A 14,964-nucleotide genomic window follows, 5' to 3' on the forward strand; every position below is an offset into this window, starting at 1 on the left:
TGAGATTCATGGAATCCCAAAGACATCTTTTTATAGGTACAAAATACAATTTGAGCATGTCGTGAGGAGGGCAATGTATGAAAACAAGGGGGTAATAAGAGCAGCTTGGAATCACACAGAGATGGAAAGAGCCATCCTTAGATACTTTATCAAGAAGAATGCAAAGAAAATGCCACATAAGAGTAGAATAATGCAAGATGGATCAAGGGAGACACAATTGGTCATCCCAGATGTTTACAAGCAGGTAGATATATGGGCAAAAGTAAATGCAACATTGGATGGTATTGGATGTAAGTAAATGTCCTTGTCCACCTTCAATTGTATTTGGAACACAAAGTTCAAGCATGTAGCCTTAGCAAAGACAAGTGAGTTCTCTAAATATACTATTTCTCAAAGATTAAAGAGCAACCTGCAATAACGAAGTGTCTTCAAGAGCAAAATGTGCTTCTAAAAAGTGTCAATGTCACATGCTACAACAACAAAGTTATCAGAACATATACTACGATTGGTGCTTGGCCTTAGATTTAGAGAAAAACTTGTAAATCATATATGATAAGATGGACCAGCAGAAGAAAATTATCCCTAGGTTAAGGCTTTGATAAAAAGAGACTAAAAGATCTACTCAACTACCAGTTTCCTTAACATGCATGATTACACATGGGCATGGAGAAGGCAAATATGGACATTTTTCACTTGATCTATGGCCTCGTGATCCTAATTTCACAATTGCCTCATTGTCCTTGTGCTTTAGGAGCTTGGAGCAACTACATAGGCATGCAAATGGTAATCTACATATAGATGGAATGTCAAGATCAATCTCCATGCTACTAAAAGCCCTCAACTTGAGAAAAGAACTAGACCACCATCAAGGTGTTACACAAAATAAAGCATGCATGGAAGATAATACACCACAGGATGGCCATCATTGTTTCAAACGATTGCCAAATAACTTACCACTTCAACTTGATAATTGTGGATCAGAAAATCGCTATCTCTTTGCATATCTCTCATTGCTTGTTGCACGAGGGACATTCAAGATGATCCTGCTTGGGTTTCTCATGGTGGGTTATACACATGAAGATATTCATGCAATATTCAACAAATTTTTAGAGAAGCTAAGGACAAGCATGATCTTTTCTTTTCCTCATCTTATGCAACCTTTTTAATCGTGCTAAATGACAATTCGTACACCTTTCTTACTGACACATGTGCCTCACTTTAAGAGATACATTGAGGGATACTTGTCTGATTCCAAAGATATACTTGTTGGTCAATTGTGGGTTCAAAGGCAGCTACTATGGCACGCACCATCTTGAATGAGAATTTTCTACTTGACATTAGCATGGTTGAGCACCCCAATGACATCTAGCAACTCGTCACACAATACAACCAATAGACAAGGATAGCCTACCATGGAAGATTCGTGGCAAACATAATAGCTGACCTTGAGGACGAGAGGAAACTACCAAGGATGGCATTGCAATGCACATGGCAAGTTGTAGTTAGGACCAGAAGCCTTAGAGGCTGTGTCATGAGAGAGAGCTCAATGAGCTTCACAAGATCCTAGCCATATTGAGTATGAATAGAGTGGGAGACAATGCCCATAGGGAGAGAGTTCTAGAAGCTCATCTTCTTACACTTAGCGAGCTACTCACCAAGAGATTGCTAGATACTACTAGCACTAAGTAGAGTGGGGCAGCCTTGGTGGCATCATTGCTAGCTAGGCTGGGAGTTACCCCAAATTCCAAGAGTCAAACAAAAATACCCATAGTTGCAAAGAAACTTGAGAAATACCAGGTGAGGAATGACCCATGCAGCTTCCTGGAGTAGTTTGAGCAAGTACGTGAGGCTAATAACCTCATGGATCCCACTCAGTGGGCATAGGCATTCAGTCTTTGCTTGTTGGGAGACAAGGGACGCGGACTAGGTTCACCAATCTACACAATGCTAAACGTAATGACTTCACCTAGTTGAAGGATCTCTTTATCAAGAGATTCTTGCAGGTAGGATACTCAGATATCCTTATTTTTAAGCTGATGAATGTCATTAAGAAAGACAAAGAGGACATATGAGACATGATTGTGTGGCGAGAGTCTTTGAGAGGAAGCTACATGGGTAGAGGATTTGCTTAGGGAGAGAAGCTTTTGGACCGTGCAACAAGGTAGCAATTACATTAGGAACACCGAGAGAATGGTAGAAACTGGTGAACGAGCAATCTCAAATGAATAGGAGAAAGGGAAGAGTGTTGAGTACACCCAAGCTATAGCCGATCTCAAAGAGGAGGTGGCTAAACTGCAAGAGTCAATACGATGACCTATGCAAACCCACCTGCACTGTGTACACTATGGAGGGAGGAAATTACATGCCATCTGAGTGCCTTGATTCCAGATCAAGGCCTTGTTCCAATTGTTGAAGATTTGAGCATGACGCCATACACTATCGATTGCCAAGATGGTTGCCTTACCAACAACCTTACATAGGCAATCATATTATCTAGGGGTTAGACAACTCCTTTGGCCCTCTCTGCGGCCAACGATTCAAAGCAAGCCGCGCCCTGACGATAGATATCAACCCTATGGGAATCCCTTGACCTTCAACACCTATTGTTATCCATCCACCAAGCGAATCTCCAGTGCACTTTCTGGAGGAACCTCTAGAGGAATATTCTTATTTTAACCCTTATGTTTCTTATGATGACGGATGAAGAAGGAGATCCCATATTGATGTACTATATATTACTAGTCAAAGAAACAAGACAACCATTGATAAAGAAACAATTTCTACTTGTAGAATGCATAGATAAGTGAGAGCTTGCACAATCTGCATTTGCATAATCCAAAATTTGAAGTGAATGTAAAGAATCAGAGTTTTGTTGATGCCGATAAACCAACCCAAAATATTTAGTGCCTTTCAAACACTTCAAAACTTGTTTAGTTGCAGTTCAATGTTTAAGGCATGGAGAACTAAGATGTTGTCCAAGAACATTTGTAGCAAAAAGAATGTCGGGCAAGAATTTAAGCCAACAAATTGAAGACATCCAATAGGATTAGCATAAGGTTTATGTAATGCTAGTTGTCCATCATTTTTTAGAAAGTGAGAGTTTTTGATAGAGCTCACAAGACAAGGAGTACTAGTAGGATGTGTAGATCCCAAACCAAACTTCTGAATAATATCTTCAATGAAATTTGTTTGATGCAATAATAATACACCCTTTTCCCGATAGCGTTGAATCTGAATACCAAGACATGAGTGTATGCCTTCAAGATCAACCATGTCAAACACAAAAGATAAAACCTTCTTCACTCGTTGAAGGATGATTATAAGAAACAAATATGGTATCATCCACATATAGAGCAAGAATAACAAACCTATCATTGGAGCGCTTGACATATAAGTTAGGATCTAAAGAACAACAGATAAAATATTGTTTTGTAAGGAAGAGATCAATCTTTTGATACCAAGCTCGTGAAGATTATTTGAGACCATAGAGGGCACAATGAAGTCTACAAGCAAGAACTTCCTTGTGTTTGACTACAAATCCCTCTAGTTGCTCCATGTATATCTCTTCCTTTAAATCACCATTAAGAAAAGTAGTTCTCACATCCACTTGGTGAATCTCCAAATTAAACTCAATAGCAAAAAATAACAAGACTTGAATACTCATAATACAAACAACAAGTGAGAAAGTTTCTTGATAATCAACTCTTGCAATTTGTGAGAAACCTTTGGCAACTAGCCTTGCTTTGAATTTGTCAAATGTTCCATCTGTTGTTGTGTTAGTCTTATAAACCCACTTTCATTTGATAGCAATACGTCTAGGTGGTAACTCAATTAGAACCCATGTACCTTTAGAGAGAAGAGATTCATACACGGCTTTCATGGCCACCTGCCATTGTTTCATTTGTCGGGATGACATGGCATCACTATAAGAGACAGGGTCTTCATAGATATTGAGAGCATTCTCAAGAATATCAGCATCATAAACATGACAAGTACCATGCTCATTATCAATTGGAAGATCAACACCAAGGTTATCATAAGCAATAATAGGTGCAGGTTGTGAATCTTGATTTGAAGAGTCAATATTATCTTGTGAAGGAGGTTCATCATCAAATAGAAAAGGAAAAGAAGTGAGTAATGAATTTGTATCATCAATGTCCTCTACTCACCATGTCTGCCCAACATCCTCCTGAGACCATGTGCTGCCCATAAGTTACTCATTGAAAATGGCATCACAACTTATGAATACCTTCTTGAAGATGGATCATAAAACTTGTATCCCTTAGAAAAAGTTGAATGTCCAATGGAAATAGCTTTCAAATCGAAGGAGGACTAAGTTTTCTTTGAGTCTCTTTGGGTAATAAATATAAGTAATACATCCAAAGGTTCAAAAATATGAAAGAGAAGGAGTTTCACTTGTCTAAGTAGTAATCGGTATTTTACCAGAAGGAGTAGTTGTAGAAATATGATTTTGCACAAATACTGCTATTAAGACAACTTCAACCCAGAAACATCGAGATAAGTCAGAATGAATGAGCATACATCGCATGGCATTGAGAATAGTCTTGTTTTTACATTCAACAATACCATTTTGTTTAGGAGAGTAGGGAAGTGTATATTCTATATATTTTTGATATTGCTTAAAAGATAATAAGGCTTCTCATTTGTGTCGCAAGAGAAAAACAATGGTGTATCTTGAGAAGTCATCAATAAAAGTCACGAAATACCGATATTGAGATTTTGATGGAGAAAAAGGTCCACAAATATTAGTGTGAATAAGATAAAGCTCTAGAATGAGTTATGGTGAAAATGGAAAAGGGTTTACGAAAATGATTTCCAAGTGCACAATATTCACAAACACTCATATGAGGACGAGCTTTGAATTCCATTCCTTGAACAAGGTCACATCGATAAAGATCGACAAGCTTAGAAAAATCAGAGTGAACAAAGTGATAATGCCATGTTTAACAACATTTGCAACGTATTCATTTAAAGATAACTAAAAAAGATTACCTTTTTGAGGAGCAACAGCTATGGTTTGGCAATCTCTGTCAATGCAACACTTGGTCTGGTCAAGACTGACAAAGAGACAAAGATCCATAAGTCTTGCAACTGAAAGAAGATTCCTTTGTAGATCTGGGACATGTAAAACTCCAGGCAGAATTCTTGTTGAAAAAAGAGTAGCGAGATATAAATCACTTATACCTTTGACTTGGCAGGTTGTTGTGTCAGAAATAGAACGATAATTATGTAACCATTGGGATTGATATGTCATGTTTCCTGTAGCATTAGAATCAATAATAAAAAGAGATCCATCATGAACATGAAGAATCCTTTCCAGAGATATAGAATAACTCACACAATTTGCTTCTTCAATAGTTTTGATGTATAGCAATATATTCTCTATTACGATCCAGAATTAAAACACCTCTTGAAACATAGATGGGTTGGATGATCGCTCTTTTTGCAGTAGTCACAAGGAGAATAATATCTAGATAAACATGGTTCTTTATCTATAATACCATGTTCTTCATCATATTGTTTTGCCCAGAAATCATATGAAGTGTGACCATTTCTATTGCAATAAGAACAATGTCTGTTAGAAAACTTGAGATGAGAGAAGTTACCACCATGACGACTCCTATGTGTAGAGTGTGGAAAGGGATGCCTTCGAGCAAGTAAAGGTTGGTCAATTGGTTCTAACCGTGTGTCCTCTTGTGAGATCATAACTGTTTCTTGATTTAATATTTCCTCTCCCTACCCTAAAAAGGAGCAAGAAAATAGAGAGAAGACTGACATGAGGTGCCCGAATGTGGAGCCACACATCCATTTGTGATTGCCCTAGGCAGAAGCCCTCCACTAGCTCAGTAATTGTACCATTTGTGCCATTCGGTCTTTTTGTGTCAAGTCAGACGACAATGGTGCTATACATATTCCCCTAAAAGTCATGATATGAGCTCAAAAGAAGCAAGCCGGTATCTCACTACTTGGGCCGAGCAACCTGGATGCATTCTCCATAGGGAAGAAGCGTTGATGATGAAGGAAAAAGAGAATAGATATAAAAAGAACGGTCAAAACCAAGATTAAGACCACATTAACCAAAGGAAAGAAAATTACGGATGCGGAAGCACAAAAACATCCGCTCCTAAGATGAGAGAGAAGGGAATCCCTAAGGTTGGAGAGTACCCTGACCCCAACCACTAGTTGAAGGTTGTAGATAAGGTCAAGGAGTGGATAAAAGAAGCACATGCTCACCTTTAAGATGGCAAACCTATAGTTGAGGAAGAGATTGAGGAACTCTCAACCATGAGCCCACCAGTCTCACCCACATATTTCAGAGCAAGAGAGACGATGCCACCACATGAATAGCTGCATGTGCAAAATGAGAGGGTCAGGAATACACAAATGATTCAAGGACAATGGAAAGGAGTCCATGAAGCTGAGAAGGGAAAGAGAGATGGACTAGCCACACTTATAACAACTCCTATGACATTGTCATTGTTAGAACTGATTAGACAAAACCTCTCACTTTGGCAAGAATTGATAGTCCACCTAAGGCCTAGGAGGTGAAAGGAGGAAAAAAGGAAATAGCAAAGGTCGATAGAAGCTGAATGGCAGAAGAAAACGTAGGACATGCCCAAGCACTTCACGAGGTAAAAAAAGGGTGATAAAATAGTGGTGCTGGTAGGAGCCAAACGGAAAGGGCAAGCAAGTGAACCCATCAAAGGACCAACCAAAGCGAATGAGATCAACTTGGTGAGAGGGGTGGACAAGCCTTAACTAGTGTACATAGTGGACAACGTAACCGAGAAGGAAGAGCATGATCACATAAATCTCCTAAGGGAATTCACTAATGTGTTTGCATGGTCTTTAAACAAACTGAAGGGAATGAATCCGAGTATTGTGACTCATAATATTTCCCATTAGGAGAAATATGGACTCTCTTTTTTGCCCCTTAAGGAGTGAATAAAGAAATATAGGCCTAACCAATGGGAGAGCTAGGATTCCAGATTCATGTAGCATGAATCTTCTAGTCATATCTTGGCTGAAATCTTCCCTTAGCAATAAAATAAGGAAAAATATGGGGAATACAATGGTGACACTTCCTAGAAGTTCGTGACTCAAATGTTCATTTTCTTAAATTTTTATATTTTACTTTTCATTTCTCCCCTTCTCAGTTTCCCCCTCTTTCTTAGGTAGATCTCAAATTTATCATTTCTCTTTCTGCGCTTTTTCTTTCCCCTCACGAAATCTTATAGCCTCATTGTTGCTTGCCCTATCTGTAACCCTATGAAATTTCATTTCCTCTACACAAACAAAAAGTGAGTTTCACACATTTTATCAGAGTAGAGCTTGTTCTACCAAAGCCCTAAGATTTTCTTCACAAAACTTTACAGGTATATTGTTGTCTTCCATGGATATTCTATGGTAAAGTTTTATCTCATTTGGATAAAACCTGTGCAAGTTATGTGCATTCTCTAACATGTAATTTCTTTTGTTTTGGTACTCTAGGAGTCTCTTATGGTCAAGAACAATGATCTTTTAAACACTCAACTTCTTCTTCAACATCTTACGGTTTCTTTCTAAACAAAGTTACAGATATGTTGTCTTGTTTTTTTGTTGCTCCATGGTTAAATTTTATCTCGTTTGGAAAAAATGTATGCAAGCTATATGCATACTGAGTTTTCCTTTGTTTTTTAACTCCCAAAGTCTTTGAGGGTGGAGAACAATGATTTTTTAAAAACTCAACTTCTTCAATATCCTTGGGCTTCTTTGCAAAGAGAGCCACAAGTATATTGCCACTTTTTTCTGTTGCCCTATGGTTAAGTTTCAACTCATTTGGAAAAAGCCTATGTAAGTTATATGTATGCTTTGACTCAATATTTCTTTTGTTTTTTTACTCTAGGAATTTGTCAGTGAGGAACAATGGTCTTGTTATAAGTCAACTTCTTGTTCAACATCTATGGCCTTCTTTGTGAAGAGAATTGCAGGTACAATGTTTTTTTTTTAATTTCTCTATTTAAATTTCATTTCATTTGGAGAGAACATTTGCAAATTATACACATGTTGATAGGTAACTTTTCTATTTGTTTATCATAGATATCTTCACGAAGGAAAAACATCAGTAACATACTTGCAGTGGAAGTCGTCAATAGGAAAGATAGTGGTGGTAATTGGATTTGTGATAAGTACTTTAAGTTGGATTGGATTTTGATGCACCCAAGTACTTGAGGGAGTTTCAAGGTGAGGCGTAAGGATGTTGCAAACCCTCGCAAACATTGAAAAGGTAGAATTTTAGAGCTCAAAAAAGTGTTCAATGGAACAAGTATAGTAACAGAAGCGTTGATCCAACATGTTTATACGCATAAACAAATCTCTGTGCACGACAAGAACTACATTGCAAATTATAAACAAAACAATAAGTTTTTAAATTTTATCATTGTTTAGTCTTTTGCATTAGAGTTGTTTTTAAAAATCTTTGCCGTGTTCTAATTCAATCTTATTTTACTGATAACTCTATATCCATCAACTTTGCATGAATGGCAGAATGTGGAATGTTTGAGCGGCAAGATACATGTTTGGCATGAAGACATAGGTTCTTTGATCTATAATAATAACTCTACAAGTCAACTTGCAACTCAAAATATATATTTTTATAATTCATTGTATGTAGTAGAAAGCCAAAGATTGTAGCATATCTCATTGCCACCACTATCTAGTGGTGAATGGTTGATTGGTAGCTTGGAGTTGTCAGGAGCATGTAAGTCTAAGATAAAATCTCACACAATAGTGCTATAAAATCCACCACAGGCTCCAAAGATGTGCATATTAGTTGGTTTATTCCATTCTCATTGTTTGCACATTTTTTTGGTTCATGTGATGTTTTGAAGAAAACAAAGATTACTTATCAATGCAAGTGTCCATTCAAGGAATGGATGAGTCAGCTATTGGGTGAGTCTTGGCAAGTCAAAAGAACACATTTTGATGAGATGATTGAATGCAGGGTCAACCAATCTGATCTCACATTCACATAAATCTTTTTTACTACTTTGAATGCCTTGATTTAATTGACATAAGTCTTGCTTAGATGAATTCTTGTGTTATTATCATTTACTTACCATTATTTTTGTCTTTATTATAGGTATTTCATCGTTAGAAAAACTTTGTACATTTTCTTTCGGTATAGAAGATGGCGACTTTTGCGAGGGGAGTGGATCAGCTTGGATCAAGATACCCGAGATGAGACACATATAGCTCTCGTAGATGTCATTATCTTGTGGAATCGTCATAATTCTTTTGTGGTAAGCACCGCAGAGAGCCATTGGCCCATTTCTTTTTTGAGATAAGAAATCCAATTAATGTCCAATAAGCCCCTATGTAACTTCTATTTCAAGTTAGATAATAAAAAAGTCAGGATTCGTAGTGAGCAAACCATGACATGTAAACAATGTGCTTCTCCACACATCCTTGAGATAGTGGAATCCTTGTAATTTTGTTTTATAAAGAACCAATATAATTTTTTTTTAAAATTCTGAGTACTTTCAATTTAGATAATCTTAGTTTACTATGATCCAAGCGTGCGATAATATATACTATAATTAGTCAATCATGCTCGTTAAAATCACAATTTAATTGGAAGCTGAAGTTCTATAATTTATGCAATATTGTGTTTGCATAATGGTATATTATAGCTCATTTTTGTACTTAGTTATCAAAATTAAATATTAAATAAGATCCAAGGGATTTTGAAGGTCTTTAAAATTTCTTTTCTTAAAAATGTTCTATATTTTATGTAGTTGGACTTGCATATACTTAGTGATCCAAGTATATACGAGGATATAGTAATGTAGAATGAAGCATTTGTCTCTATGAGTAATTTTAACGGTTACTTTAAAGTATTGAAATAAAGAAACTAAGGTAAGAGTTTTAATTTGAAACTTTAGGGTTAAAAAAGAACCTTTATTTAAAACCCTAGATACGTAAAAGCTATAACTCCAAACTCATTTTCTGTAACGTGTCCACCTGTTCCCGTTCAGGACACGTCTTAGCAGTCCATCAGAAAGAGAGTCTAGAAAGCTCTGCCTAGCACTCCCATGGAATGTTACGGGGTTTGCGATCTAGGACTTTCCGCGTCTACCACGTAGCGGAAGTATTCCGACCATTCCCACTTAGGACCGACCTGAATCAGTGTTTCCCCTAATGGTCTTTTTCTTAACGGTAACTTGTGTCGAACCCCAAGCGAACTACTTTATGCAGGAATGCCAGGGACGAAGCGGATTCATGCTGCACTCGGTTCAAGGAGAATGGGAAATGAGAGGGATGCAAGGCTCAACCTCTCTGGCCATAAGGCATAGTCCCATTCCATTCCCCTAAAACAACATAAATCGGGATTTTAGTAACCTAAACTCTAGGTCAGCGCCCTTGCTATTCATTTCCTTTGAGAAGAGCTCCTTGCTATCCATTACGATTGAGAAAAGTTCCCGGACAACCGGGGCCACCCATCCGTAGGACGGACCCATAACCACATCCACCGCACTTTCCTCAAGGTTGCTTTAGTTGTCCAATTACCTACCACATTTAGTTGGACACGCATCAAGCAACTTCCTTAATTAGTCCATTAGACATTGGTTACTTCACGTAACCTTAGCACTTCACATAGAAAAACAGTGTCAAACAAGTTTCTTTACAACAGGTTATCTTATTTATATAAGGAATACATCCATGAAGTCTAGCCCACAGGCTAATCCATAATCCGACCGAAGGCAATCCATAATCCGCCCGAAGGCTATCTAGCAATCCACAGGGATTACTAATCCAAGATTCCGCCCGTAGACTAGTATGCGGGTCTCAAGATCCAATCCCGAGTCACATTAGCCCCTTGTGTAGGGCCCGAAAGGCAAGGGATTTATGGCCAGAGCCCCCCCTAGCACCCAAGCATCCTCCTGCTCCAAGTAGCGCTCAACGGAGAGACCTCACGCAGCAGGTTTGGTCCACGTTCCCGGCGCGGATAACAACTTCCTTGGTTAGGGTCAGGAAAATAGTTGGGAGTAACTGATGCTGCCTCTCCCTTCAGGCCTTCAACCTAAAGCATTAAATATCTTTCCATCCTTTAGTTCCTTGAGCAAACAATGCAAATAGTGCTCCTAAACTGTTACAAGCACAATCAATTCCAGTGGTCATTTACTTGGCCAACTGCTAAGGAGTGAATCATTCTCTCTGAATGCGTCCAGCATTCGATCCGGGATCAATTGCCACATTTCAAGATTCCCAAGGGTTTGTTTGTTCACCCATTTGTCCTTGGGTTAGGGCCGTACCCTATTAACCCAACTTAACCAATACCTTAGGTTTTATTAACAGTAAATCTTGGCAACCATGCCGCTCCCAAATTATTGATTGATCCTTTGCTTCTAAGAAAATACCTAATTTCCCTTAACTTGGAAAATTTTCCCAAGAAATTTGATATACGAGGATGACTACTCAACCTCTTGCAAGTTAAACTTGCACAAGAACCTGCTAACCTCATTCCAAGGAATGGCAACTTTCTTGTGATCAAACCACAAGACCATGCGACGTTGCAATTTTCCCTACATTCCGTGAATGTTGGTAGCACCTTTGGGAATGAGGGTTTCGACTTGGCAACAAGTGCGAAACTAGGTAGAGTCTTTATCGTGCTAAACCTTAGTTAGCACTTGGGGTATTTATCGTATCGATTGAACCAACCTATGCGAATCCCTTGCGTGTTAGGTTATTTAGGTAATTCGATCTACTTGACTTGCGACAAGGATGAACCATTCCTAGAGATGTTAACTTGATCTAAACGAGAAAACAAGTTGCAACATGTCACAATTCACGTAAGCACGCGATTCATTGCCTCTACGTTGTCGAAGGGTTTCGAAAGCAATGTCGCAACTTCAGAAGTCCTTGATAAATTTCAGGATAAAAGATTAATCAAGCGTGACATTTGCAACCCTATTCAACTTCAACAGCTTCAGCTTCATAAAGGAAACAAATTTGATTTATAAATTGGCTGCTCAAAAACTGAAGTCCTTCACGTCCCTTTGATATGCCCTCAACTTTTTCTACAGTCTCCTTTGGTAGAACTCTTTTCAATTTTTTTTTGAAAACTAGAACAAAGTCTAATTCGCTACAGCACATTCTTCAGAGATTTGGTAAACATTTTGATGAGCAAGCAGCATGATAGAACATTTCTATTTGCTGGTGGAGAGTATTAGGACTTCATGTGGTGTTGTGAACATCCTCAGACCTTGCAGACATGTTCAAATAAATGTAATGTCCATGTTGCAGCATTGTTTGTTACAATACATTCAGATCCTCTTAAGAATTGTCTTTTAATGTGAATGAAATCAGTGGCCTTTGTTTATACAAGAACTGAAGTCTCAAAGTGTTGTTTTTTATATTCATTCTTCAATGGCACTCTTGATGGGCTTAAAGAGAAGATACAGAGAGCACTTGATAGAAAGTCTGGACTGTTTCTGAGCAATAATCATCAATCAAAATCTCTCATTTTCTCTTGTCATGATGTCATTCACAAGAGAAAAATTTTGTGTCTTCGGATTCCAGAAAGAGGTGTAGAAATTTGTGCTGGTTCTCTGTCTTCCGCGACTCCAGTTCTCTGTCAAAAATTGTATGGGGGGAAAAAGAGCACAATTATCCTGAGTGTGGAGGAGAGCGATCCTAAATTGGCAATTCTTCTTTAGTGCGAGAAAGGTTCATTCAACTCCACAAAACCAACCAGTGGAAGCTTCATACGCAATGAAGAAGATGCCAATTCTATCTCTCTCTCTGTAAGTGCACAAGCTTAGACCAGCAGGGCCTTTCGGAGTTCACGAACTCTTCAATTTGATGACATTGTTGCAGTAGCTTCAGCCAGTCAAGGAAAGCTCCATGGCATCCGTCGTTGTAGCAATTTCAGTCCTCACACCGCTTCCGTCATCAACTTTGGCTTCTTAATCAGCAACAACATCATCAATTATTCGATCGTCATCTTCTGTTCTCCTTGCGTAGCTCTTGTGGAGCTTCGCCAGTGACCTCCTTGATGCCCTCTGTTGGCCTGATCCTTCAACAAGATAGCCATGGCTCGTCAAGCCGGAACCCAGTGCTTTCCTCTTCGTCAACAGAGAAAAACATTCCCCCCCATCTCCGTTGAATTCGCGTCCTTTTCGTCCTCCCAGTCGTTCCTTTCGTTCTCCCAGTCGTTCCTTTCGTTCTCCATCAAGCGGCCTATAACACAGCCCCTCCTGAACCAGAAAAGCCCTTCTGTTTGTTATTGGTCAAGATTTTTTTTCTCCTCTGAGCTCTCCCAGTCGCCGAGATAAACATTCTCCTCTAATCCTGTTCAATTCACGTCGCTTTTTCCTATACAGTCGATCCCCTTCATCGTCAAAATTAGCTCTTGAATTAGCTAATTAGCCTCCCCATTCCAAGATTCCTCGCGCCTCATTCAACGAAAAAAAGAACACCCATGAGAAATATATTTTTCCCAAGCTCTTTTGCCGCTTGTCACTTGTAGATGTAACCTATTGTGTGCAGCATAAGCTCTCCAAAAGCTGCTTCTGAAAGACAATGAGCCTCTTCTTTTGCCCATTCTATAAATGCTTGTCTATTATTGACAAACAATTCTAACTTCTTCTCCAAAATTTCCACAAGTTTCATTTCCCTCTCTTTTTGTACCTCCTTCATCTTCTCTTGAGCTCTGACTGGATCATCTGTTCCTAAATCTAGAGATGCCATAGTTGCCATTGCCAGCTGGCCAATGTACTCCTCAAAGAGTTTGCTGCCAAGCAGCATTCCAAACACAGTTGTAGGGTCCAACATGCTTTCCTTGGAAATAAAAGATTTTCCATATCTGTCATAAGTTTCTCTTTGTTGAGGATCACTCAATACTTGATATGCCTCTCCTAACAACTGAAAATTCGAAGCAGCTTGAGGATCATTTGGATTTTTGTCTGGATGCACCCTTCTTGCCTTGTCGTAGTAAGCCTTCTTGATGGCAGCAGGGCTCGCATCAGGGCTTACGCCTAGGATATCATAGAACTCGGTCTCCTTCACCATATCCCCACTCGCAGACTAGAAAGGGCCACTGACACCATACTCCCATGCAACATTAGAGCTTTGCAAAATAGTAGCTGCCCAAGTCCACTGTGATATAATGACACTCGCAATCAAGCCTATCTTGATGCTCCTACCAGCTGTATTGAACCATTCTGAGGTGTACTGAACATCAAGCAAGCTCCCACATTTGGCTTACATATCCACCAATGTACTTCAATTTGCATCTCTTGGAAATAATTTAGTATTTCCTCATAAAGCCCATAATCGGCATATCTTGAAATAAGTGTAGCCCATGAGATTGCATCTCGAGTTACGAATCTATCAAACACTCCCTGTTCTTCTACGTCACATTTAGCATACATGTCAACCAGAGCATTGTTGATTAATTCCTCTTGCTCCAAACCCTCTTCACTATATTTTCCACATAGAATGAAAGAGCAAACATAATGACTAAGTATGTACAAAGTATCAAATCACACACACAACTTTTGGGTGGTTTTCACACCTCGAATGCGCAGCAATACGACATCCACCCCTTCTAATCCTGCGCATCCTCCGGATGGGCCAACTACCCATGATCATTATCATCGAGATCCACAAATATATCAATCTCTTCATTATGCATTTCCGGTATATCAACAAGATTATCTGTCATATCATTTGTCTCTTCCATTGGAGTTTCTTCTCATTGCTCTTCTCTTGAAAATTCTTCCAATGCATAATCCTCATCATCTCTTTTCTTGAAAATCTTGATTCTTTTTCCAGCAATAGGCACTCTAAGCACTGTCCCATCCAATTCTGTCAACTCATATGTTGCATTATCAAAGACATGTCTGACTATGTACGGCCCAAACCATCTTTTCACCATCTTTCGAAGTGCAGTATGCTGAT

At 38.8% G+C, this 14,964-nt stretch overlaps 1 pseudogene; it reads right to left on the minus strand.

The window, feature by feature from the left end:
• Positions 1–13,458: 13,458 nt before the first annotated feature.
• On the minus strand, positions 13,459–14,083 carry LOC148028300 (chaperone protein dnaJ 10 pseudogene; annotated as a pseudogene).
• Positions 14,084–14,964: the final 881 nt, after the last annotated feature.

This window comes from Lygodium microphyllum, chromosome 12 (assembly GCF_053477565.2).
Source record: "Lygodium microphyllum isolate KBCC chromosome 12, Lygodium_microphyllum_v1.1.10, whole genome shotgun sequence".
NCBI classification, from domain to species: Eukaryota; Viridiplantae; Streptophyta; class Polypodiopsida; order Schizaeales; family Lygodiaceae; genus Lygodium; species Lygodium microphyllum.